General features: G+C 39.4%; 1 protein-coding gene across 13 annotated transcripts in view; it reads left to right on the forward strand.

Moving 5' to 3' along the window:
• The window catches only part of RAPGEF2 (Rap guanine nucleotide exchange factor 2), a 251,541-nt gene that overhangs the window by 15,904 nt on the left and 211,589 nt on the right, over positions 1-24,048 (forward strand). For 2 of the 13 annotated variants that reach the window (XM_082391305.1, XM_082391304.1), the window contains one exon: positions 19,383-19,605. The exons of the other annotated variants lie outside the window; for them this stretch is intronic. The gene's annotated coding sequence lies outside the window, so the exon portion shown is untranslated. The remainder of the gene's footprint in view (positions 1-19,382; positions 19,606-24,048) is intronic. 13 annotated transcript variants of the gene reach the window in all.

Raw genomic sequence — 24,048 nt, forward strand, 5'->3', positions numbered from 1 at the left:
TGTGTTGGGGTTGCATTAGTCTGCAGGTTGTCAAAAACTGCACACATGGAGGAGGCTTGACGGTGGGCTTATTTTTCTCACCTAATAAGAAATCTGAAGTTAGGCAGTGCAGGCTTGATACTGAGGTTCAAGGATGTCATGAAGGAAACTAGCTCATTCTCCTTAGCAAGTGATTTTGGTTTTCACAGTCCCAAGACGATGGCTGCACCCCAAGCAGGAGAGAAGGGAGGAGGCCGAGAGTGCTTTTCTCGGTAAAAGTTTGTTTTTTTTGGAGGAAAGCCCTCTCCAGGTACTTGTCCTTGGCCAGAGCTGGGTCCCCTGGCTACTCCTAGTTGCAAAAGAGGCTGGAAATTTGAGGATTTTGCTTGTAAGCCTCGATATTGCAGAAAGGCAGGGAAGAAGGAGATGAAGATGAATAAGTGCTGTGAGCCCATAGTATTTGTCCAACTTACTTTGCATAGCGAACAGATGATTGTAGTAAGTTTATGTGGTGCTTCTCAGGAGACCTCTTTGAAAGTCTTGCTTCCAGAGGTCTTGCAGTAATGCATAGAGCTACGTTACTGTAGCCACAGATTTGTAGTCATACAGATATATTCAACTTCTTAGTTCACTTATTAGATGTATGACTATTAACTTTCTGAAGCACAGTCTCAGTTGAAAGTAGAGGTAAAAATAGCACTGCATGAACATTATATATAAATATAACAGTGTAACTTTTAAATATAAATATTTCTAAATGGTAACTATTGATTTAAAATAAAACATAGGTTTATATTTTATAAATTCTTTTTGCTTCAGTTTTACTCTATTTTAAAATAAATTTTATTTCATTTCTTATGTGCTCCAGTTTTGTGTTCTGATATTTCTGTGTGTAGTAATACTTTGTCATTTTTCTGGGACTTTTAGGTTTTCAATTTGTCATTCCTCCCACAGGCTGAATCATCATCATTTTATGAGTAAATATACTTTTGTATATAAAATATTTGTGAATGATAGCTGTTTAGAGTTTTCTGTAATTAGTTGAATTCATATTTGTATCATAAACTTATGTCTTTCAGAAAAGTGGTTTCATATTGAATGTTATACAAGGCCAGCTTTGATATTAAAACTTTAAGTCTGCCCTGTGTCCTGCCTTAGAGCATTCATTATGTTTAATTATGGGCTTTTTATGATAGCATTCAAGATTTACGTAGATAAACTGCTCTTATGTGTAGTGGGGTCAGTTTAACAATTTACTGTCAGAAACTAATGGCTAGAAATGTTATTGGAAAGAGTCGGGGTATTTGTCATTTTAAAACATTCTGTGTTTTTTTGTAGGTTGTTTTTTTGGGGGGGGGCGCTGGGGGCTAAAAATATGCCTGAATTTGGAGTCTTAAGTTAGGACCTCGATTTCATTTAAAATGGATTAACTTGCAAGGTGTCTGTCTGCCTCATTAGAGAGCTTACTGGGCTGGGACTTGCTATTCATCTTTAAAGCTCATGACTTGGCACACAGCGTAGCACAGAACTGGAGCTAATAAATGTTGGTTAATGACGAGATCTTTTTTTTTTTTCCCTGAGAATTTGAGATATAGCAGAAAAAGTAATTATATACTTCCACATTAATAGTGAATTGGATACAAGCTGAAAGGAGCAGTAATTTTTGGTTCAGTTTCTGTCACACTGAAGTCCTCCTTTATAGAAACGAGTAACTTTGTGGAACAAAGTTATTTTTCTTGAGTATCAGGTAGTTACCTCCCCATAAGTTTAATCACTTTGGTGCTGGTATTTTGAACTGTCATTTACACGATATTTCACTGTCATTTAACAGAGTGTTAAATTCTTCCTCTGAGCTCCTGTGACACCTTTGTTCTACTACGCAGTACCTTTTTAAAAAAAATTTTTTTTTAAAAATTTATTTATCTACCTATTTATGGCTGTGTCAGGTCTTAGTTGTGATGCACAGGCTCTTCTAGTTGCAGCACGCGGGCTTCTCTCTAGTTGTGGCACATGGGCTTAGTTGCTCCGTGGCATGTGGGATCTCAGTTCCCCCGACCAGGGCTCGAACCCACATCCCCTGCATTGGAAGGTGGATTCTTAACCGCTGGACCACCAGGGAAGTCCCTGCAGTAACTTTTTTTTTTTTTTTTTAATTACTTTGAGATTTTCGACTATGGTGAGGGACAGCAGGTTAAATTAATGACAGACTTAAATTATAAAATTAAATTGAATTCTAGTATTTAGAACTAATTTTCTGATTAACTGTTACTAAGTAGAGATCTTAGCCTTGACGCATTTTAATAGACATGACTATATCGATTGTAGAAGGATTTACATGCAAATATAGTAACTTCTTGAGGGGTGGTTTCTGAAACAGGTTAAATATGCTCCACTGAAATCTTACTTATTGATTATATATAAAACTTTAGAAAAAAGTAAGCTGTAATAAAACTCATTCTGGGTAAAATTTTTACAGATTTGTAGCAAAAGACATCTTAATTAAATACGTGTATAGAGTAGAATCTAACTTCATTGTTTTCTACTTTTCACCAGTACTTTAATTTTGTCATGTAACGTTCTTCTTTATGGAAGGGAATAGTGTGATTTGTGGAGCATCTGAAAGGCCTGTAATTCTTAGACTGCTTCCCTCACCTGATGATGCCTGAAGGGAGAGACCTTGAGGAAAACAGATTGGTCAGTATTGGTTCTTGGTGCCGAGTGGAACCTTAGAATCAGGTGACCGGTGGTTTTGTCGTTGTCTCACAGACCTGGAGGCTTCTCAGGGGCCTTTGGGGAGTCCTGGAAATCTAGCCTAGCCTCCACCGTTAATTTTTATTAGAAAAAGGAGACTTACTACTAAAAAAAATGTTGAAAATTCCTGATCTAGTTTGAGACCCCTGAGTAGAGGAAATAAATACCAAGAGTAGTTGGTGGATTTCCCCATGCAACAAGGACAGAGCCAGCAGACTGTTGAAAATTTAATCCCCTAGATCAGAGGTGAGCAAACGGTAGCCCCTGGGCCAAATCCAGCCCATAGCCAGGTTTTATATATAAAGTTTTATTGGGACACAGCCAAGCTCATTCATTACGAGTTGTCTGTGGTTGCTTTCATGCTACAGAGGCTGAGTGTGGCCTGCAGAGCCTAAAACATTTGCTGTCTGGGTCTTTACAGCAAATTTGTCCTTTGCCTTAGACTCATTTCTGAGCGCTTCCAACTGATTTCAGGGCTCAAGGATTTAATCCGTCTTTTATAATTGCAAGGCTGTAGTCATTTTACTGAGGAGGTATCTTTACACAGAAAGGAATGAAGTGGAGGGGGCTCACCTCGCCCTAGTTTCACTGTTATTTAAATGCTGCAAAAACAAAGCTATTTTGTCAATTTCAATTATTTTTTCTTTCTAGGTGTAGCCAAAGGAGGACTGGGACTTGTAGTCATGCTAGTAAAGTATCTCCTGGTGCTCTTTACAAATACACTCTGAAAGGAGAATTCCACAATCGCATTAACATAACTATTCATAAAAAGTCTTAAAGGCACTGCGTATAATATGTATTCTTTATTATTGTTCATCTGTTAATATTCATCCAATATGGTTTTTCTGAGTCACACAACTTTGCTCCCAGGAAGGACATATTTTTATATAGGTTGTTGTCATCAGTTTTCCAGCCTGACTTTATTGAAACTGTGTCTGTGATCCTTTTCTAGGTTTTCAAGAAATCTGGAGTTAGATGAGAAGTTTTAAGAAAAATCCTCTTCCTGAATTAGGCTTTTGTTATTAAAACAAAACAAAACTGAATTATTTAAGCCCATCAGATATACCAGGTCCCAGCCCCTGGCACATGCTGGGTGCTCTGCTTAATTAATCAATTTTGCACTGGGCTCAAAGATACCCTCATTTTCATTGAGTTTGCAATCAAGAATGATTTTACTGTTACTTTACTTTTAAAAAATGATTGTAGGCATATTATCTAAACCTTTAAATTGGATTCAGAGATAAAACTCCTTACTTTTTATGGTGTTGTTTACCTTTCTCTATCTTGCCTCCAAACAGAAACTTTCATGAGTTGATAATCTTTCCTCTTTGCAGTGTGCTGCAGAGTTGTTCTCAGTAGCTGTTACTTCTTGGCAATCACTAAAATAGCTTAATTAGTTAACAGATGATAACTTGTACATCTATGGTAATTAATTATATCAATGTGAGTAAAGAAAAGAGACTATTCCAGTGAGACTTTTGGGGTTGGAAGTGAAATTACTTAGTTGAGAGGATGTGCTTTCATCATAGTTTGAGAAACACTGACTACTCCAAAATTGCAACAGTCTTGCCAGTGTTCAGTGAAACTTTGTAGAAAATGCTAATGAAAACGTTATTACAGTGTATCAGCATACACTATCAGAACTCCTCACTCCCAAATAGAAATGTTCCTAGTGTTTACTCTCCTTCCTTCCTTATCCTTAGAAGATCATCGATTTTCCTACTGTCAGATGTCACCTCAGTTGTCTATGAAAACAGTTAGTTAATGTGGTCTTCTGGAAAGGACTGAAAACTAATTTAAAACTTTAGGCATATTGTACAGTATTTTGAATATTTCTTTTTGTGATTTTTTTTTTTTTTAAGGAAGAGAATAGATGTTAAACATATTGAATCAATTTTTAGGAAAACAATACTTACCTTCAAATCGGTTGCAAGAAAATACAAAATAGCATGGGGGAAAGAGAAAAGAAACTAGCATCTCCTACGTGTCTTTGAAAGTCTGGTAGAAAGCAAGCCATACTTCTCATCAAGCTGGGTGAAATTTTTTAGAAGTAAGAAGAAAGAGCTCACCCATAACTTAAAATCTGGCCTTTTGTATATATCTTACAGTTTTCTTTATATTTTCAATAGGTTAAATGACTTTTTAAAAAAATATTTATTTATTTATTTATTTGGTTGGTTGGGCCGGGTCTTAGTTGTGGCTCCTGGGTTCCTTAGTTGTGGCTCTCAAGCTCCTTAGTTGCAGCACGTGGGCTCCTTAGTTGTGGCACGCAAACTCTTAGTTGCAGCATGCGTGTGGGATCTAGTTCCCTGACCAGGGATTGAACCTGGGCCCCCTGCATTGGGAGCTCGGAGTCTTATCCACTGCACCACCAAGGGAGTCCCGGTTAAATGACTTTTATTGTAAAATGTCATTTACTCTCTCTTGTCCAAGGATTTAAAAAAAAAGTGGCTACTCTCTCTGTCATCTCTTTCAGAAGATTATAAGAATTTCTCAGAATTTTCTTAATTTATTAGACAAACACGCCCCTCTGCTGATTGTGAAAATGAGCACATTAAAACATGGTTATAGGAACCCATGCTTATCCTTCCCCTCTGCTTTTGCGCTAGGTCCTAATTTACATTTCCCTTCATTTTTACTTTTCTCAGTTGATTATAAGATCAAGAGTACAGGAAAAGAAATGCTGCTGTGGACCTATTTATTTAGGGGTGGTATGTCAGAGGAAAAAAACCTAAGGCCTCATTTCTCATCGTCAAGTAGAACCCATTCATGTGGATGGTAATTTCCAAGAGTGATACTTGTAACCACAAAGAACAATAATCTTGCATTATCTTCTGGGTAAACTGCTCCTATGTTTGAATTAATTTTGTAAAAAGCTAACCATGGAGTTTGGGAAAGAAAACATTCGTTTATTTTTGTTTGTAGTTCTTCTTTTCTTTTTTCTTTTTTTTTTTTTTTAATTTATTTATTTATTTATGGCTGTGTTGGGTCTTCGTTTCTGTGCGAGGGCTTTCTCTAGTTGCGGCAAGCGGGGGCCACTCTTCATCGCGGTGCATGGGCCTCTCACTATCGCAGCCTCTCTTGTTGCGGAGCACAGGCTCCAGACGTGCAGGCTCAGTAATCGTGGCTCACGGGCCCAGTTGCTCCGCGGCATGTGGGATCTTCCCGGACCAGGGCTCGAACCCGTGTCCCCTGCATTGGCAGGCAGATTCTCAACCACTGCGCCACCAAGGAAGCCCCTAGTCTATTTTTAGTTAATTTTTGTGTGTGGTGAAAGATAATGGTCTTGTTTCATTCTTTTGCGTGTGGTTGTCCAGCTTTCCCAGCACCATTTATTGAAGAGACTGTCTTTTCTTCATTGTATGTTCTTGGCTCCTTTGGTGTAAGTTAATTGTCCATGTATGTGTGGTTTTATTTTTGTGGTCTTATACTGTTCCATTGATCTGTGTGTCTGTTTTTATACCAATGCCATATTGTTTTGATGACTGTAGCATTGTAATATAGTTTGAAATCAGGGAATGTGATACTTTCAGCTTTGTTCTTCTTTCTCAAGATTGCTTTGGCTAGTTGGGCTCTTTTGTGGTTCCATACAAATTTTAGAATTATTTGTACTAGTTCTGTGAAAAATGTCATTGGAATTTTGATAGGGATTGCATTGAGTCTGTGGATTGCTTTGGATAGTATGGTCATTTTAACAACATTAATTCTTCCAATCCATGAGTGTGGAATATCTTGCCATTTTATTTGTGTCTTCAATTTCTTTCATCAGTGTTTCAGTGTACCTTGTCCCCTATTTAAAAATTTTTTTTTTTAAAAGCATTTTAAATTTATTTATTTATTTATTTATGGCTGTGTTGGGTCTTCGTTTCTGTGCGAGGGCTTTCTCTAGTTGTGGCAAGCAGGGGCCACTCTTCATCGCGGTGCTCGGGCCTCTCACTATCGCGGCCTCTCTTGCTGCGGAGCACAGGCTCCAGACGCGCAGGCTCAGTAGTTGTGGCTCACGGGCCCAGTTGCTCCGCGGCATGTGGGATCTTCCCAGACCAGGGCTCGAACCCGTGTCCCCTGCATTGGCAGGCAGATTCCCAACCACTGCGCCACCAGGGAAGCCCTGTCCCCTATTTTAAACTGCAGAATTCCTTGAAGGTGAAACTATATTATTGGCATTTGTGTTTCCGTGGTGTTTTATACCTTAACATTCCATAAATAGTTAAATATATGAAGTGTGTGTCAGACGTTCTTATTATAATTCAATAAGCAGTACTGATGGGGCACAACCCAATTTGGTACAGTTTTAAAATTTAGCTCCTAGGAAGTTATTTTTTACTGTTTGAGCATAACGTAATTTAGGATTGTGATTATTTTACGACAGAGCCACAGTTGATTCTTAGAATTGCTTGGTTAGGTAACAGTGATTCAAATTTTACTTAGTTATGATGACTTTGGTCATTCACAGAAGCAAGTCAAAAGTAAAAACCTGAATTCTAAGCATGACGTTATTAATTCGTAAGCCTCGGACTTCAATTTGTCGCCTTGGATTTTATTGGAGTATGTATGCATTTGCTGTTGCTGGATTCTGAACTTTTTGTAACTTGGTAACTTTCTTAAGTCAGATCCAACAGTATTTTAACTTGTATATTTAATCTGTTGTAAGATCCAAGAGGGGAAAAAACAAAGAAAAAAACCCAAAAAAACCTTGAGACTAGTAATGCGTTAACTTCTTTCGCATTGATGTTGCTCTAATGATGTCTCTCGTTTTGGGGTCCATAATTCTAATGAGGAAGAGTAGCTGGGAGAGAGGGCTGGTGTGATACCCTTTATTCTATGAGTGACCTTGGCAACTTTCATTGGGCCTCATTTTTCTGGTCTGTAAAACAGAGCACGCTATTTTGCCTTACCTCTTTTCCAGGGTGTCTGTTAAGGGTTAAATGAGCATAACATATGAGGAAAGTGCCTCTCAAATGGAGAAGTCTACACTAATGTGTAAGACATTACAATCATTGACGCAACAAAAGTATTAGTGCCAGTAGAAATTGTGAGTCATCTTTAAAGATAATAGACTAAGATTCTTTTACTATTTGGCTAGTAGTATTTATAGCAGTATGCCTCTTTTTGGTGTGAGTGAGGCAGTAAAACCGTGTTTTCAAATTATTTCTTTATTTGGTTGTCCAGGTTAATAGTTATCTGGATCATTTTAGAAGCATAAGCTTCATGTTGAGTTTTCTAAAGAGCTTTTCTTTGTTAAACCGTTTTCAGACTTCAAAGAACCATTGTGTAAGAACTCATCTACACCAGTGTATCTCAAGTAGTTCTGATAATTTTATGTTGAGTAAAAAAGCTGAACTGAAAATTTTTCACTTTCAAAAGTACTCAACTGTGGCAAAATCTTTCCATATGTGGAACATGTATATATATTCTCTTCTAAGAGTGTTTATCAGAATACATATTTTTGGAATAAAAGCTTTATAATTATGTGCTATGAATGGATACGATTTTCTTTTCTTTTCTGATTATTGAAATCTGTCATCATTATGTATTTAAATTTGAATGTTCTGTGAACTTAGACATATAGCCAGAAACTTGCATAAGAGTGTTGACAAGTATAAGAATGTGGGCTAGAAATATCATGACTGTTTTTGAAGAATTCGAAGAGGAATTGGAATTACTTTCATAATATAAATGTTCCCCATTGAAAGGTGCAACAGTAAATGGATCTTTACACTTCTAGTTATCCTTAATTAAGAGTTACTTTTGTAATGCAGCCCCTTTGAGAGTCCCATATTAGTGACTTCAAGTTGTCGTCAGTGTAGTAATACATAATACTTTGAGGTGTGTTGTTTGCTCTTCATTTATATTTAGGGAGAATGTAACTCAGAAAGAACAACTGAGGGAAGATATGTAACAGCAATTGACATTTATTAAGTCTTTATTATGTGCCAGAAAGTCAGCTAGGTTTTCTCTCATTTTTTTAGTTTTTACATCAGCCCAATTAAGCAGGAGATGCTGTCCTCAACTTACCAGTGAAGAAGCAGCTGAGATACAGAGAGGTTAAGTCATTTGCTTAAGGACACATAACTGTCTGATCTCAAAGTCCATACTTTTCCACTCTACCAGACACCTGCAGTAAGATTGGGTGTCAATGTCTGTACTGTCGTCAGTAAGGACTGTTACGAAGTGAAGTTCCGATTTGCTTAAGGTCTTTCTCTTTATTCAAAATGCTTGAATTGGTTAGTTGTACTTCAGATTTGAGCTTCAGGTCTAAAATCTAATTTTATTAAAACTTTGGGCCTTCCCTGGTGGTCCAGCGGTTAAGACTCCACACTTCCACTGCAGGGGGCACATGTTCGATCCCTGGTTGGGGAACTGAGAACCCGCAAGCTGTGCGGTGCAGCCAAAAAAAAAAAATAGATAATTTTAATTTTTAAAATAATTGGAATTAGTAGGGTGGGGCTGGAAGGTCTACTTTTAACTCAGATCCAGATACTTGGCAAATAAGTCTCAGTAAATGTTAGCTGTTGTTATGTTAACTCTTTCTTTTAAATAGCTTGTCTTAATCGCCAGATTCATCTGAAAATAATACAGAATTTCATATGATGGTTTTAATAGCATCTAATATTTATTGACAGTTTTGTCACTGGACACCGTGTTAAGGATGTAAATGTATTATCTTTTTTCTTCCTTTTCAGTACTCCAGTTTATATAACGTGACATAATAACATGATAAATGTATTATCTTGATATCTTCTTCTGATTAGTTGCTGTTGGTTTTTGGTTCTTAGTTTTTTTGGTCTGTTTTTTTGTTTTGTTTTTAATAATCAGCTACATTATTTAGGATTTTTGCCAGTTGATGAGGAATGCTTTGGTACGGGCTAGCTTGATGCCTTTCAAGTTGTTCTGTACTGGGGTGGGGAAGGGAGGAGAAACCAGTTTTTCTCAGCGGTAGCACAGCCAGGCGTCTACTGCTTTGTCAGAAACACAGACTTGACATACCTCTTATTTCCATTGCTCATGAAGTTTCCACACGGAATTACGTTAATACATAACCTTTCTATCTGGGAGGGTAGCTGGGAGCCTTGGTTTTCAGTGCTGGCTGGCAAAGGTAGGGGAAAGGTTTGGGCGCTTGCTACCACGGACAGGATTTGAATGGGTTACAGTCTTCAGAACTAGCAAGTTGGAGGTTAAAACATTCCTGGTACGTCTGCTTCTCTAACTTGCCGTGAGGATGTCTTAGCTCATAAGTGAATTTTGTTGTCTGGCTACACTATTTCAGAAAGGGGCTAATCAAACTGGAATTTGATCGGAATTGAGAAACATTCAGAAATTATCCAGATATGCTAAGAACTAATTCATAAGCCTGTGTCTTGCACAGAGATACTATTTACCTTCTCTGACATCTAACACCATTTTATGATTGTACTTCACGGTCTCGACTATATAATGAAAGACAGATTGATAGATTTTGGAATGTGAGATCTTAAGGAGTCTTAAGTGCTTCTGAAATGCTAAAATCCAGATGCTCTGGTGGTGCTGGGCGTGTGTCCGTGTTAAAATATGTCTTGGAGTCATTCAGTTGCAGAGACGGGTCACTTTGTGTCTGTGGCAGTGAGCCCCGCTTGTTCCCCTTTGTCCTTACAAGATGTAGGAAATAGCCTTACTTTAAGGATGGAATAGCACAGCACTCTAGGGCAGAAAGGTGGGAGGTTTTCAAAGGTATAACAAGTTCTTGGTGGTTTTTTTAAATCTGAGTTTTCTCATTTACAGCTCCTTTAAAAAAAAAAATCATATCTTTTCCTTCCAAAACATCCTTTACTGTTTCTTAGACTCCTTATTTTCTTCTATTTTTGAGAGGTACTGGGGTCAGAAAGAAAGGTTAAGTGCACAGCCTCCTAGTGGATTGTTCATTTTCTTCTGGTGATTGAAAGTTAACTTGCATTGTAAGTGGACTTGGTAACATGTTCTGTCTCTGCGATGTTTTCAGCATTCCAGAAGTGTTCATAATTTGTACTTAAATTATATATTTAAAAATTAGTGTTTTAAATATTATTTGGTTTTTTGCATAGTTCACACATCAAATATTATAAAAAGGTATACAGTGGAGAGTCTTAACTCCCTCCTCTGTTCCACATCTGCCTAATTCCTAATCCCTAATGATAGTGAGTGATTTTAGTTGTTTGTTTATTCTTCCAAAGGTTTCTTTTTAGAGATCCATATACAGACCCATACAAAGTATATTCCTCCAACCCCCAAATTATACCTACACACCGTCCCTTGCCTATTTACTTAACGTATGATATAATTTGGGGATCTTTCTAGAACAGTACATGAAGAGCTCCCTTGTGGGGTGAGTATGTGTGTCTGTGTGTGTGTTTACCGGTACAGAGTATTCCCGATGCTATGACGAATATCCCTTACATATGTGACGTGGTAAATTTCTGCTGAGCCAAAGGGTTACTGTGTTTCTAATTTTGACAATTATTGTAGTAGCAGTTTACACTCCTGCAGTTTACATTCCTGGACATTTCGTATGAATGGAATAATATGTAATTTTTTGTGCCTGGCTTCTTTATTTGGTAGGCTTTTCTTTTCTTTTTTTTTTTTAATCTATTTTAGTTATTTAGTTTTGGCTGCGTTGGGTCTTTGTTGCTGCCCACGGGCTTCCTCTAGTTGCGGCAAGCAGGGGCTACTCTTTGTTGCGGTGCGTGGCCTTCTCATTGTGGTGGCTTCTCTTGTTGCGGAGCACGGGCTCTAGGCACGTGGGCTTCAGTAGTTGTGGCACATGGGCTCAGTAGTTGTAGCTCGCGGGCTCTAGAGCGCAGGCTCAGTAGTCGTGGTGCACGGGCTTAGTTGCTCCGCGTTTGTGCCTGGCTTCTTTAGTTTAGCACGATGTTTTCAAGGTGAATACATGTTGTAGTACGTATCCAGCATTCCATTCCTTTTTTTGCCCAAATCATATTGCATCATACTACATTTTGTTAATCCATTCATCAGGTGATGGACATTTGGGTTGTTTCTACCTTGAGTACTGCTGCTATAAACATTCATGTACAAGCTTGCATTTCCTTAGTGACTAATGATGAGAATCTTTTCATTTCCTTATTTGCCATCCACATCTCTTTGGTAAGTCTTTGCAAATATTTTTCCCACCCCATTTTAAGTTTTTATTTTGAAATAATTTTAGATTTACATAAAAGTTACCCAAATAGTAGAGAGTTCCTGTATACCTGTCACTCAGGTTCTACTGTTTACATCTTTTAGAACCACAGTATATTTGTCAAAACTAAGAAATTAATACTGGAAAAACACTGTTACTAAACTATGGACTTTATTTTGCACTTTACCAGTTTTTCCACTAATGTCTTTTTTCTGTTCAGGATCCGATCTAGGATACCATATTGCATTTATCATTTTGAAAAATTAGGTGTTTTTCTTGGAGTTGAGAGTTCTATATTCTGGATACAAGTTCTTTATCAGATTGAATGCCACTCTGTACCTTTGCAAAGGTCTCCAAAATGATTTTTATTTGTAGCAGAATCATTACTCGTTTTAATGTTTTGGCTAAATGCAAATCTGTATATTTTTAAATGCTGATTTAATTTATATAACGTTAGAGGGCTGTAGCTTCCCCATTTATATAACAAATGGATATGTTCTAAAAAGTGTGAGAAGATTGTATTTTCCCCGGATTCCATTATAGTTTTGCAGGTATGTTCTCAGAAAAATATTTTCTTACTGCTGAGATGCTCCCTGTGTGATGTGATTTTTCTGACAAATTTAGGGAAAGGCCCTTTGCGACACCAGGATGTGGCAACACAGAGAGCCTGGAAAGGTCGGGAGGGCTGGCCCAGGAACCTTTCTCATTGAGGCAGGTTTTTTAAAATTTTGGTTTTTTCCTTTTACAGTGAACCCACTGCAGAAACACTTTTACCTTAACAGATATCAGTAAACATCCACTGCTCCTAGGAGTCCTTGTGATAGAAACGAGTTAGCTCAGCCCATGTCTGTCAGGGCTCCGCTGTGTGCCACTCGCTGTCTCGGGCATCGAGGATGCCGCTGGGAACAGCAGAGCTGTCTGCTCGGTACGCGGGGCTCGCGCGCCGGTGAGGGGAGGCTCGCGAAGCAGAGGCCGTACAGTAGGTCCGGTGTTGCTAAGTGTCACAGAGGAAAGTTAGGGTGAGTGCGGCCACGTGTGCAGGGCTTCACGGATAACGAAGCGGTGTTTGAAGAGGAGGGCCTGAGTGACGGGTCGGAGTTGGCCCTGTGGGGAAGGGAGGGGAGACGTCAGAGGCTTTCTAGGGGGCATCTCGCGGGCGAGGGTGGAGACCTCGGGGCTGGAGCCGTGAGGTAGTGACACGCGGGAGGTGTTGACATCAGGTTGGCGAGGAGGCCGGCTTGTGCAGGAACTCTGGGCTCGTTCTGAGCGTGTTGGGGGCTGTGGGAGGGCGTTGGGTAGAGGCGTGGTGGGGTCGATCTGGGCCCCTGGGTGGGGGGAGGCCAGCGGAGGGGAGGGAGTGGGCACAGGGAGGCCAGTCCGGGGCTGGCGCCGTGGGCCGCAGGTGGTAGGAGGGAGACGTGGTCTTGCGGCCAGGGTGTACGAAGGAAGTAGAGCCGACGAGGGGCGCTAGATTGGGATGGAGAGAGCGGGACTCACACCTGACTTCAGAGCTGCTGGAAGGATGGGGATGATGGTTACTGGAGGAGAGGACTTGGGGAAGATCAGGTTGATTGAGAAGACGGTGATCAGAGCTCGGTTTTAGCGCGAGTGGAGTTTGGGATGCGTGTTTGTGATCCAGAGGGTTGTCGTCAGGGAAGTAGTTCGGAGCTCACAGGGCTGGAGATGGAAGGCTCTGATGATGTGTGACTCACACCTGACATCTCTTTACCATTAGAAGTCTCCGTCCTTTCCTAGTGACGTGAGTACCTAGCACATGTTGGGTAGTGTGTTTCATAAATACCTGGCGAATAGACTTGAGGTGCGGATCTCAATACTGCTTTCTCTAGTGATAGCCTTGACTGTGATAGTAGTTTCCGGGGTCTGAAGTGTACATTATTTTCTTTCAAATGAACTTTAGTATAATAGTGTAACTTTCCCAAGCCATGAGGAAGTTTGATAACCCTTCCTATGCGGTGGTTTCTGGGACTGAGTAGCACTAAAGGGGAGAGCGTACAGCTGAGCCAAGGGTGTCCACTGCTGCCTCTCACGACCTCAGCTCCTGCCCGGCCTCCAGAGGGCTGACCTCAGCTCCAGCTTCTGGTCCCTGATGGCCACTGGTTTCTAATCTTAGACGGTGGAAGAAGCTAACTGTATATGCATCATAGGTCATTTGCAATCGGAAAAAGTGAGGGTTTTGGTAGTAACTGTATTTTGGCTCTGTTCCGTTCGAATATATTATTTTTTTCATGTGCTTTTAAAACTTACTGTGGCTTGACTTTGCTGGATTTAAGAAACTCACTGTATTAGTCAGCTCAGGCTGCCACACCAAGATAACATAGACTGAGTGGCTCAAACAACAGGAATTTGTTTTCTCATGGTTCTGGAGGCTGAAGGTTTAAGATCAAGGGCCCGGCTGATTGGGTTTCTGGTGAGGGCTGTCCTCTTGCTGTGTCCTCCCATGGACTTTCCTCAGTGTGGATGCAGGCTGGGAGTGGGCATGGGGGCGGGGAAGAGAGAGCGAAAGAGAAAGAGAAAGCTCTGGTGTCTCTCCCTCACCGATAAGGACACCTGTCCCATTGGACCAAGGCTCCACCCTCATGACCTCATCTCACTCTAATTACCCCCTGAAGACCGCATCTTCAGATACCATCACAGTGGGGTTAGGGCTTCGTCATATGGATTTGGGGGGAACACAGCTCAGTTCATGACATTTTACCATGGTTGCCTCTCTAAATACTGGGGTTATACTGCGTTTCCCTTGTGTGTGGAAAAAACAAAAAACACACCTTTTAAAGGTATTTGTACCTGAGGCATCGTTCTAGAAAAGGAGAATGAATTTATGAAAAACAAACGCAAAGATCTAAGTTTACTGGGAAGGGTAGTTTAAATTTCTGAAGTGCTTACATTCTAGAGTATTTAAATACAGGCAACTTGTTACCTCTAAGCACAGAGAGTAACAGTAATACTTTGAAAAATGCTTTTTTATCCTGATGGAATTGATTTAGTGAATTAAGAAATTGTTCATTTGTAATTTGTGTTCTACCTAATGTACTAGGGTTCTTAAATTCTTAAGTAGGGTAAATGTGCCCACGTACAGAATGAACTTCAATACTAATTTGCTTAGCATTTTCATGGTATAATCGACTTTAGCACAGACTGAGTTACTAATTAGTGGAACCTTAGTGAATATGGTTTAATTTTACCACATAATGTGGCCTGATACATCAACCACAAACTTTTTCTAGGGAGGTATTGGAATGGGAGGGATCTCCATGGAAATTTTACCTGTTTGAAACCTGCTTGGTACCTGTTTCATCCCACCTTGGCACTGCTGAAAGGACCTGTGATCCGGGATAGATGGAAATATATACACACATACATATACAGAAAGGGTCTGTATACACAGAACACCTAAAACATTGATACAGAGTACTCCCTTTTTCTGATAAAAAGTTGGGGAGTACAAAGTTCATATTTTCATGTCTCCATGTTATCCAGCTTAACTTACAAAGACTGTGATACAAATAGTTTGGTTATAGTTTTTACTGCTGCATTTTTTAAAAAAAATATTTATTTATTTAGGCTGTGCCGGGTCTTAGTTGGCGGCACGCGGACTCTTAGCTGTGGCATGCCTGCAGGATCTAGTTCCCCGACCAGGGTTGGAACCCGGGCCCCCTGCATTGGGAGCAAGGAGTCGTACCCACTGGACCACGGGGAAGTCCCTTTACTGCTGCATGGAATAAGATTTTGTCTCTTCTCAGCTTTAGAAGTATAGGCAGGTATGGGGGAGAAGTAAGAGTAAGTTCCTACCTTAAGATGTAGCCAAATTTTGTTGTTAAAATTCCACTCTGTTCAAATCTGGAGTTGAATAAAGAGTCTAGGATGCCAGTGAGAGTAAAGTGACTCACTCCCCTTGTGGTGGGTTAGTTAACTTAACATGTGGGAAGTGGAAAGATGCACATGAAGGAATAGAATTTCCGTTTTGGGGGAAAATTTCCTCTCAGCTTTATATGTTTTTTAAATGATGAAGATAAGAGGATTTTGAATTTATATTTTGACTTGGTTGGTTGAGAGGGTTGGGAAAAGCAGTGTAATAATCTCAAGCTGTATCTTCATCCCTTTGTTACTGTTCTCTGAGACCAGGGTACCGGTCATCTGGTCCTGCATTAGTTAGTCCATATATTTTACATCGCAAGGACACCCAACGTAACTCCCACCCGAAGGGGATTTCCAGACAAGCATGAGCTGAATTAGGTGTGGCCGAGGAACGCTGTCAGCTTCCAGGGCATTGAGTCTCAAGCGGTTTGGTGCACCTGGCTGAGCAGCATTTTTGGTGCATGTGTCATGAGTCATAACCGTGAAGTTCCGCGAGGCGCACACTTGTGCACTCCAGGCACCGCGTCACATGCCAGGTGTAGAGCACACCTCCGTGTGTGGCACTGTGCCGCTAGGCGCGTCGGGATACACAGATGCACGAGACATAGTGCGGGGCGCTCACGGCCCAAGGAGGGCAGTTGCCCATAGGAGGAGAATCCGTGCAACAGGCTGGAGGTCTGGTGATGACGTGGCGTGGAAAAGAGAGAAGGAACTTCAACGTGCAGGTGTCCCATCACAGACTCCAGAGTTACTTCTATCGAAAGGATTCTACTGAAAGTGGCCTCTTGTATACATTTACTACAATCTTGTTTCAGAGTTAATCCTGTAGTATTTAGGGCTTTGAGAAGAGCATCTTACCCAGTGTAAAGCGTACATACATTTAGAGCAGAGAATGACGAAAGAAGATACTAAGGCATTTTGAGCAATGTTTCCTGTACTGTCATATATGCCCAAAATATACAGAGCACTTGTAATTTTTTCCTTACAGGCTATTCAGGTGATTTAAAATTCCGAATTATAATATTGGAGGCATATTAAGCTCAACAATTATTCTCAAATTATCTTTTGTTAAATGAGATTTGTTGAAAGATTTTCCTTTGTTCAGTATTAGCACGTGGGTAGTGAACAAAGCAGGCAGATTTTTGTCAGGCATAAACAGCTTTGCATCCTGTTGATTACATAGAAAATACCTAAGTGAATGTCTGTGCTAAAAATAGATTCCTTCAGGTTTTGGGTTTTGTCACACCACGGGTGGGGGGCAGTCATTAAACAGGAAGAATGAAATCCAGTAAACAGGAATTGCATGCTGAGAGGCAGGTTTTTTGAAAGGGAAACGGAGGCCCATGGTCTGCAGATTTCAGCGGGGTATTTCACCATTACGAGGATCTTTTTGAGAACGCTGGATCTGACAGAGTGTCAGGTGGTCTTTTCTTTCTCACCACTATGATGATAAATCTTTGCTAGGATTGCATGTTGCAGATCAAAGGTTTGAAAGTTAATTCAGTTGGATTTTCGCTGATGAAATCCATTGGGGTGTTCAGCCATGTTTTCAACACGTTATGCTGCAAGGAGATATTTTTTCATTTTAGGTAGAGATTGTTCTGGTATAATTTAGAACGGTTAGTATACTTTCACAGAGTCAAGTACACCACATGTTTTTATATTTATATATATGTATATTCAAGAAAGTTGGGGAAATGCCAGCTATCATATTTTAAAAGGGCTCCCCACTTCCTGGAAATCCAGCAGGTAAACAGCACGCAAACCTGCATTTACCTTTCTCTTTTAAGACACTTGTTTTTGGAAGCTACAGATTAATTCCAGTAATATTGCTATTTCTTAAAATATTTGGGGGATGTTTCTTTTGTAATTGCTAAATGTTACGTTGTACAGTGACAGCTTTAAGTGTGAACAATATCAGAGGATTCAGGATTGGCTGTGGGCTGGGACAGTGGAGAACTGGATGACCAGGGAGTGCTGTGGAGGACTCGTCTCATTGCAGGGCGGGCGTGTGTGCGTGTGTGCGTGTGTGCGCGTGTGTGCGTGTGTGTGTGTGTGTGCGTGTGTGAGTGTGTGTGTGTGCGTGTGTGTGTGCGTGTGTGTGCGCGCACGTGCGTGTGTGTGCGCGTGTGTGTGTGCGCGTGTGTGTGCGCGCGCGCGTGTGTGCGTGTGTGTGTGTGCGTGTGCGTGCGTGTGTGTGTGTGTGTGTGTGTCGATGTGAGGATGGGCTCTGTGTTGATTCTGTAGCAGGTAAGGAGAAAACGAAATCAAGACCAGCGTGGTACGTAGCAGATGGGGGCTAGGAGGAGAAATATAACCTCGATAATGCCAATGTAACATCTAATGGAAGATCTTGTAAGCAGTGATGCAGGATAAATTTTGTACCTCAGATATTTTTCCCTGGAAGTATTTTTGTTTAATTAAAAAAAGATGCAAACACCCTAGACCCTAATTTAAATCAATATAAGTACAATTGTCTCCCTCCTGGTTACCACCATCCCAGAGTCTCTAATAAGTTTTTATGTTCTTGGAAAAAAAGCTTTATGATCCCACAGCATATTTTGATTTTAAAAGATTTAATTTAAGCAAGTGGAGTCGTCTGTACACACAGTTCTTGCCTTTTCTTTTAAATAGTGTTTCCTGCTCAGGGGATGCACAGATGCCCCCGTGCATCCTCAGTTATGTCCTAGTTCCCCCAGGTTGGACGTTCACGGCGTTTCCAGTTTCCATGTCCCCTTACAAATAGTGCTGTGACGAACATCACTATGTCTGTGTGTATATGTGTTTGTGGATACTTTTTTGGGTAGATACATTAGATTCCTGGTAGTGGTTTACTGAGTCCAAGTATATGTGAACATTTTGATGGATATTGCCAAATGGCTCATTGAAAAAGCTGCACCAATTTATATTTCCACTACAGTGTATAAAAATCCATGCCAGCAATGGAATTCCATTAAACGTTTCCAGTTTTGCCAATCTGAGAAGTGAAAAATTGTATCGCAGTGTTTAGACAACATTTCTTTAATCCTGTGAAGTTGAACTTTTGTGTGTGTGTTTACTGGCTAGTGCTGAAAGTAATTTTAATCATTTTTACCTGTATGTCAATAAGAAATGCTTACTACTAAGGGAGACAGTCTCAATAAACTATGGGATCCTGAAAGCCTAGCTAGCACCTCGTAGGAGAAATGCTAACATAACAATATAACATAGCATAAAAATGTAACGTAAGAGAAGTGCTTGTGTCAGTGTTCTTTGGGGCATATGTGCAGAATGGAAGACAGAAAGAATTTCCTGTAAACTTCTGAATATATGTGATCAAACATTTTTCCACATTGTGTACATCTAAGATTATAGGAATAGCAATTGCATTCTTATTTTAAAGCAAAAAACATTATCTAGAACAATTGAAATATATGACTTAATTGGGATATTTATTTTTCTCTTCGAAAAGCAAAAAGAGATGCCTTAACGCCATTCAGAACATTAAAAATCATGGTAATATCTTGTATTCTTTCCTTTTTGTTATAATCAGAAGTTTAATGGATTTACAGTTTTTACAAAATGAGGAACATTTTTCTCATACGTAATGAATGATTTCTAACAAAACCAATATGCAATTTATTTGCAGTATTTGAAGATAAGTTGTAGCATGGAAAAATCCTCCTGGTACATTGGCAAGTGGATGGACCCAGATGATCAGATATTTCATTTTTGTGCCTGCATTTCATGAGTCGGTTTCACACAACAGCTGTTGTGGAGGAAGGGTTGATTTATCAGAATACTTCATGGTTTATACCAAAAAAAAAGAAAAGAAAAGAAAAAGAATATGAAATTCATGTGGCCATAAAAGGGTAAACCAAGCGAGCTTATTGCTAATAAATAAAAAAGATCGCTTAAAACGTAGATTCTTAAAAAGAGCCCACGTTTTTGGTTTTCAGTGTCTCAGTACTTTAAATTACAGAAAACAATGGTTAATTCTAAAAAGTCTTGTAGCTTAGAAGTAGTAATAACTAATAGCAAACATTTATTGAATTCTTCCTGTGTAAAACATGTCACCTACATTATGTAAAAGACACATTATGGGAAGAGGCTTTGGAAGTGCAGTGACTTGTCAGGGCTGTGTAGACTGTAGGTGATGGGGCTGGTGTTGGAATCCAGGGTCTCTGGTTCTAGAACTTACACTCTCAAGCACCGTGTTAGACTGTATCCAAGTTAGTCATCATGAGGAGTATATGTAATTTAAAATAAATACCTGTTTATTTTAAAATGTTAAACAATTTTCCTTGAGTGCTTTTCAAGGATTAAGAGGACATTTGTTCTTTCTGCAATAAATACCCATTTCTTCTCATTTTGTTGGTGAAAAGTGTTGTTATTTGTGCTCCTCTTGGTTCAGATCTTAATTTTCCCTTGTTTGGGCCCCAAAGATTATGTGAGGACTCCCACATTAAATGGAAACCCATAAAAGTGAGAGAGACTTAAAAAATATATGTTTGGAATGTCTCTTTTTTCCATCTTACAGTGTACTCATGGAGTATATACTTTCTGGCGCAAAATACTCCACTGGGCCTATAACTGGTTGATTAATAAAAGGGGGATTTGTAAGAACCATATGATATAGTGGTTTATCTTGACTCAGGGCTCAGATCTAATTTTATAAATTTTTTACAGCTGCAGGGGTATACATTATCATGCATAGAGCTCCATCAAATCTTACATGATTGCTTTAAAGTTGGTATTTGATGGGGGGTGAGTTACATGGAGCTGGTGTTTCTGGCTTTTTGTTTTTTTTTTGGATGGGCAGGGTGCTTTTGGGGGAAAGTATTTTCTCTGACTCTGAACAAATGCCTCCTTTTTTGACAGACGGTGTTGTTGCCATGGAGACCTTTAGATACTATAAATGCAGCCTCCAGTTCTAGCTGAGAATATGGCCTTGGGTTGTGTGCGGGGGCTGTGGGAGCAGAGGACGGTCCAGATGTGTAGAGTCTATTCAAGGAAACTGTTTTACAGTAGTCAGAAGCCCGTGGGCCTCTTTTGCAGCCTTCTTTCCTTTGAATTCTTTTTTCCTGTATATGTGTGTGTGTGTGTGTGTCTGACATGTATAGAAACAGTGGAAGAGTGTAGGGAAACACCCTATTTTCCTTCTCTGGTCTCATATTCCTTTCTCTCAGAAGAGGACCCAACACTGCTGAGAATTTGGGAGGTGTCCTTGAGCCCACGTTTTTCTTCTTTTACTCCATTTGTATCTCTACAAGCTGTGATTCGGTGTTTTTTCCACATATCCTTTTGCGACTTGCCTTTTTCTCAGCCATATTTTTTGCGGTCTCTTCATGTTGATGTATATCTGGTTCATTTATTTTAGTTGGTGTCTAGAGTTTCATTGTAGCATAGTTAATCTAGTTCCTTAGCAATGGATGTTTAGCGTGTTCTTCTGTTTTATTTCTCTATAACTCTTCACTTGCCACGTTGTTGAGTAGAGGAACTCAATAAATACTTGCTTGATTTAATTTCGATTTGGCTAAAGCCAGGTCTCATGCTGTCATTAATCTGTTCTCTGGTTCTCTCTAAGAGACTCAGTTCATCTTATTATTAAATTAAAATTAAAAAAAAAATTGTTTTAGTTACCCTTCGGTCATTTCTTTCTTCAGCTATTCAACCTAGTGAAACTGACCTGTGATACATATTACCCAGCTGCTTGTAGCTTGGCCAGATTCCAGGATGTTCTTGATGATCTTTTCAGAAGATTATCAGTAACAGCATGGCTATTGCAAGAAACTGCTTGTAACATCTTGGTGGGTCTAGGATTTATAGAGAAAGCAAAACTGTAACCTTTTAAATACTTTTGTTCAAGTTTCACTGGTGGTTTTACTTAGTAAACAACTTGTTTTCTTATTTATTTATTTTCTTATTAGTCATCCATTTTATACATATTGGTATATACATGTCAATCCCAATCTCCCAGTTCATCCCACCACCACCACCCCCCGCCACTTTCCCCCCTTGGTGTCCATACGTTTGTTTTCTACATCTGTGTCTCTATTTCTGCCCTGCAAACCGGTTCATCTGTACCATTTTCTAGGTTCCACATATATGCGTTAATATACGATATTTGTTTTTCTCTTTCTGACTTACTTCACTCTGTATGACAGTCTCTAGATCCATCCACGTCTCAGCAAATGACCCAATTTCGTTCCTTTTTATGGCTGAATAATATTCCATTGTGTATATGTACCACATCTTCTTTATCCATTCGTCTGTCGATGGGCATTTAGGTTGCTTCCATGGCCTGGCTATTGTAAATAGAGCTGCAGTGAACATTGGGGTGCATGTATCTTTTTGAGTTATTGTTTTCTCTGGGTATATGCCCAGGAGTGGGATTGCTGGGTCATATGGTAATTCTATTTTTAGTTCTTTAATGAACCTCCATACTGTTCTCCATAGTGGCTGTATCAATCTACATTCCCACCAACAGTGCAAGAGGGTTCCCTTTTCTCCACACCCTCTCCAGCATTTGTTGTTTGTAGATTTTCTGATGATGCCCATTCTAACTGGTGTGAGGTGATACCTCATTGTAGTTTTGATTTGCATTTCTCTAATAATTAGTGATAACTTGTTTTCTTATTTTTTATTTCCTTATTATTGTAATACTATTCAGAAAGTACTGCTGAGGACTCAGTGTTTGCCTAAAACAGTTGTCAAAATACAGTCTATATATAGATCAGTGCTGTCTGATAGATAAGCCACACATGTAGTTTTAAATTTTCTAGTAGCCACATTAAAAAATTCAAAACAGAATAGGTGCCATAAATTTGATTTAATCAGTATATCCAAAAATATTGTCATTCTCAGCATATAAGCAATGTAAAAATCGAGATGTTTTACTTCTTGTTTTCATGGCAACTCTTAGAAATCCAGTGTGCGTTTTACACTGACAGTGTATTTCCACTGGGACTGGCTACATCTGAAGCATTCTGTAGCCACATGTGGCCAGTGGCTACCATATTGCATAACGCAAGTATAGAAAATACAAGTGCAAGAAGTATTAGTCAGCAAAGAAGATACACAGACGGCAAATAAGCCTGTGGAAAGATGCTCCACATCAGATGTCATCAGGATAATGTAAATTAAAACAGCAGTGAGATACCACTGTACACCCGTTAGAGTGGCCAAAATGCAGAGCACTGACAACATCCGGTGCTGACAAGGATGTGGAGCAACGGGAACTCTCATTTATTGCTGGTGGGAAAGCAAAACGGCACAAACTGTTTGGAAGGCGGTTTGGTGTTTTCTCACAAAACTAATATACTCCTACCGTGCGATCCAGCAGTTGTACTCCTTGGTATTTGTCTAATGGAGTTGAAAACTTAGGTCCACACAAAAACCTGCACATGGATGTTTATAGCAGCTTTTCCAAAAACTGCAAAAACTGTTCCAAAGTAAAGTGTTTTTGGTTTTTGGTTTTAAAGACTCACCATTTACAACATTAATCTGAATTCTTTTCTTTTTTCTTTTCCACATTACTGGTCTGTTAACCAGCCTCTTTATATCTGAAACTAAAGATTAGTGCGTAAGCATCATTGGGGAAAATTATTTGCAAGATTAAGGATACTGTCCTTAAAGAACTCAATGAGAAAGGCAGACCTGTCAATAGTGAATGAAAGAAAAGGAAAAATACCAAAAGAAGAAATAAGGATGGCCTAAAATATATGAAAACATGATTTTCACTAGAAATTAAAGATGCAATTTGCATGAAATAGCATTTTTTTTTGTTCATGAAATTGGGAAAAAGTTGGAAAAAGAAGGATAATACCCAGTTTTCTTGGGGGATTTAAGGAATAGATACTTTATATAGGGATGGTTGGCTTGTCAATTTTATAATGTTTTTGGAGGGTCCTTGGTTAATATGCACTAAAAGCCTTAAACATATACAGGCCTTTGACTCAGGAATTTTTTCTTTCTGGAAATTTATTGTAAGATAGCAATTAAGGATATTTGAACAAGCAGCCATTTAGGGGTTAATTTATATACCAGCTACTGCTTTAAATTTACATAATTTTCAGAGCACCCTTAAGAGGCTCAGAAAGGTCAGCTAATTTGCTCATGGTCACATGTTATCAAGTGGCAGATGAATATTGCAGAATTGCTTAAAGTCAAGAAGACAGCAAGTACTTAAATAACTTAAATGAGTGGCTTGATGGAGGGAATAGAGAGTTTGGAGTGAAAGATTGTCTTGTGGTCTTTTATCTCCTGGGATATTTATAGTAGATGTCAGTGATGAAAGCTGATTTCAAAACAGA

The sequence above is a fragment of the Balaenoptera borealis genome (assembly GCF_965194805.1).
Source record: "Balaenoptera borealis genome assembly, chromosome: 4".
Taxonomy (NCBI): Eukaryota; Metazoa; Chordata; class Mammalia; order Artiodactyla; family Balaenopteridae; genus Balaenoptera; species Balaenoptera borealis.